At 33.4% G+C, this 4,167-nt stretch overlaps 1 pseudogene; it reads left to right on the top strand.

The window, feature by feature from the left end:
• The first annotated feature begins 361 nt into the window (after window positions 1–361).
• LOC112940657 (F-box/LRR-repeat protein At3g48880-like) lies at window positions 362–3,608 on the top strand (annotated as a pseudogene).
• Window positions 3,609–4,167: the final 559 nt, after the last annotated feature.

Here is a 4,167-nt window from a genome sequence, read left to right as displayed (position 1 = left end):
ATATCCGAAACGAACTCAAACATCACATATTATTGGGAGAAAGAGTCTCCTTCACGTTCAACAAAACATACAAGAACACAGTTGTATCATGGGAAACTTTCAGCTTAGACGAGGCAACGAACTTGATGAAAACTACACTTTCCGAAGTAAAGCATCAAGAGAGAACCAAAGGGATAACCAAAACATGAAGACAACAAATGAAAGCTATGAGTCTGTGCAACCCTGAAACAATAATAGAAAAAAAACAAATAAAGTTTTTACTCAAATGAAACAAACGGGAACAAATGAGCTATGAATGTAAAAAGGAACAAGCAAACTTCAGCAAAACACATCCAACAGTATCAAACCCAACGGCGACAACATGATCAGTAGGCACACGAAAAGATTCCCAACCCTCAATCCGTCAATCGAAGCCAAGAAGATAAGAAAGCTACGTAAAGGAGAGATTTACCTATTGGCGAGCAGCGATACTGAAGACGAACGAGCGGCAAATGGCGGCAACTTCCACCCCAAACAGAAACACGAACGCGGAATCGAAATGGAGGTCGTGGAATCGAACAACTCGCTGACCCCTTTGAAATTTCTCTCGCCTCCTACCTTTAGTTCTCACGAAAAGTAAAAAAACAGAAGAAGACTCAAGGATTTGCTCTCGATTTTCTCTCTGTTCTAGGGTCTATTTTCTGAGTTTCCATTTTGGGGGAGGAAGCTGCGTCTGGGGAGAGGATCTGCATTTTCTGGTTTTTTGCTGGGAATAGCGGTGAGGAGAAAGAGATGAGATGGGGTCTGGGTCGGGTTGTAGGCGCCGGGTCAGCGGGTAGGGTATTTGAGTTTAGTGTTTGCTCGGGTGAGGAACGGAGTTGGATTGGGTCGTTGTTTAAAAGAAATGAAGTGGGCCGTTAAAAAGTTTGGGCCTTGAAATTAATTTGTTGTCTAAAATTTGGGAATGGGCCGGACAGTGTTGGGTTGAAAGGAAATTGGGCTGAGAGTAAAATAAGCAAAAACGTGGACCTGGGAATGTTGGAATTAATTTAACAAACAACCAATTAAAATGACAAATTTGTATCAACTAATTAACGAGCTTCCTTGTTTAATAAATTAATTATTAAAAATTGCAAAATGTGATTCAAACGTATAATTATAATTTAAATTAACTAGTTTAATAAACCTTTAAATGTATATTTTGATGATTTTTTGAATAATCATAAGATATACTACTTATATACATAATTATGTAAATATGTATATCACCTAAAAAATTATGATAAAAGGTATTCGCAGTAACATAATATTCATGTATTATATTATTAAATTCGTAAAATTTATAAAATTGATTAGTTTAAAATATTCAAAAAATTTAGGAAGCTCAATAATTAATTTATACCGACGCGGGTCAAAATTAGGTGTTAACAGCCATCTAGCAGGTACTTGACTTTGTGAGCATAGTTGTCTATAGTATTCTTTCACTATCATCAAAACTGTGAGGTTCCACCTTTGCTAACATTTCCTTTTAACTCCCATTACATAAAACTTAAAATCCTAAGTATTCCCTTTAGTACAACTCTCAATTATTCGCGAAATAATTATCCCAAATCATCGCAATAACTTCTCTCAACACAAGTCACCTCATGTTGCTTGGGTTCAATTAAATAACTTTCTTTAGCTTGAATCTAGCCCGAATGAATTATAGAAATTCATGGGACTTCGCATTTGGTCTATGAGTTCCCATTGGATAATTTAACAATGTAGTTTGCTGCACAGATTCATATATTTATACGTTTATATACAATTCTTATGGTAAAGATACATTTACATAAGGCTCTTTTTGTTTTTTATGTTTAAGAAAATTAGAAAGGCTTCCAGTACACTGAATAGAACTATGCTTGAAATTGTGTTATAAAATATAAGTGAAACTTCATTAAATGTATCAAGAAGATGCAGAAGAGAAGTTAATTTTAGTTTAGAAATCAATGAAACGAAAGTTAAGATAAAAGTGTAACGAAATCTCAGAATTATTTGCTTATTTAATTTGAAGGCAATTGAAAAATGTACGAAAATTGGGTTGGAGGGATGTACCATATAAGTTAGGATATTATTGATTTACCTTTGATGAGAATTCTTTGAGATAACTAGACAAGTTAAGTTAGAGATTATTTTAGTAGAAGTGATTGTCTCCATGTTAGAGAAGAACGACATTAGGTTTATGAGGAACATAATGTGAGTTCCAATATTTCTTTAATTTTGCTCTCAGTAATGATTATTTTTATCAAAAATGTGATACTTCCGCCAGCTATGCCAGCTAAAACTTAGCTCTCTGTTGTTATCTATAACCAACTTTAGTTTCTTCACTTTTGGGCATCACAGTACTCCTCGGACATATTTGTAATCTCTTCCATGTTTCTTTATATTGACATGTTTAACTTTTTATTCAAAAGAATACAAATGACACTAAGAAACATCAATTTGATGTCAATAGTTCATATATTCTTCTTGGATCTAGAGAAGTAATAACCTTTCTTAAGATAGTGAAGCTTTTACAATGTCGTTTCAAAAAAAAGATTGAAGCTATTGTTATAGAAGAAGGAAATTCTCCTCTAAGGAGATGGGAGGACCTTAATATTGATATGCTTAATATTGATATGTTGGTGAAGATATTCTAGTCCTTGGACCTTTTCAAGTTAATCTCTATAATTTCTCAAGTTTGTCATGCTTGGCAATCGGCTTGTTCTGACCAACGTCTCTAGAAAACGCTAGACTTGTAAGTAATGTAGTCAAATTTCATCAGAATTTCAATATCTCCGTATTTATTTGTTGAAACTCCACTCGTGAAAAAGTGAACCGCATCCTAAAGATTTGCTTGAACCTTAGTCATGGAAACATATCGACATTGATCTTCCATTACAGTTTGTATATTGACAATAATGAGTTGACTTATATTGGTAAGAGGTATTCCCCTATAAACTTTAGTCTTTCTATAGTATTGTACCTTAAATCAAGAAATTGTATGGCAAGCCTGAGAAAATTTGGACAAATGATTAAATCTCCTCTTTTACAGGTGTCCACGGCTAAAATGCCTTGTTATACCTGTTTGGGATACACTAGAAAAGAAAAAAATATGCAGTGCTTTTCATCAATGGAAAGATCTTGAATCACTAACTATTCCTAGTTTAAAAGAACCTGCATATGTCATCGAGAAAATTGGAAGGAGTTGCAAAAAGATTTCCTAACTCAAGATTATGACTCCCTGCGACATTGTATTTGCATCTGCACTTGTCTCATTTCTTCCAAACTTGAAAGTGTTGAGTGTGAGGTATACGCAGTTATCTAAACCTTCTTTGGTTATTCTCTTGGAGGGGTTAAGAAATGTGAAAGTGCTCAACATATCGCAATGCATAATTATTGAATACCTTTATCCACCCGCACCAACGAAAATTATGACTTAGATTGATGAATCTATTATGAAAAAAGCGTCTAGGTTAAACAAATTCCTAACCAGCATGAGTGACTCGTGCATCATGTGTCAGCACACTCAAAATGATGAAGGGTTCATGAGGTGGTACAAGTATGCATACCTTTGGAAAGTGGATGAGGTGAAGTCTATTGCAATTTGAAAACTTTGATAAGTATTTGTCTTCATTAGTTGAAGGTGCAATATAATGTGTAAAACTTGCGTGTATGAAACACCATTAGACCTTAATTTTATGTACTTGTTATCTATCTATATATGTATGTACTGGCAAAAAAGCAATTTTGAAAAAATAAATTGTCTAAATAAGTTAGATTTTAGAAATTTGACCTAGCATATTATTATTATTATTATTCTACATCGTATTTCGAATTTTGTACATAAACTCCTTGGAGGAAGATGACATTTTATGTCAGCATCACACTTAAAAGGCTCTTTTAAAGAGTTTCAAGTGCATAATATGTGAAATTTTTTATCTTTTCCTTTTCAGTAAATTAGGTTAAAATCTTATTTCAAACCCCAATGTAAAAATGTTCACCAAACCCTATGAACAATCATCAATACATTGGGTAAGGTGGACTTATTTTAGATTTTTTATTTTTTTCCCTTCAAGCGTTTTGCATCAAATTATTTTTTATTCAACAAGGGGGTTTTCAATTTAAAGAGCAATATGGTCCATGATAAAAGTATTTAAATTTTAGTAC

The sequence above is a fragment of the Solanum lycopersicum genome, chromosome 1 (genome assembly GCF_036512215.1).
Source record: "Solanum lycopersicum chromosome 1, SLM_r2.1".
In the NCBI taxonomy this organism is placed as follows: Eukaryota; Viridiplantae; Streptophyta; class Magnoliopsida; order Solanales; family Solanaceae; genus Solanum; species Solanum lycopersicum.
This window is presented reverse-complemented; position numbering and strand designations above follow the sequence as displayed.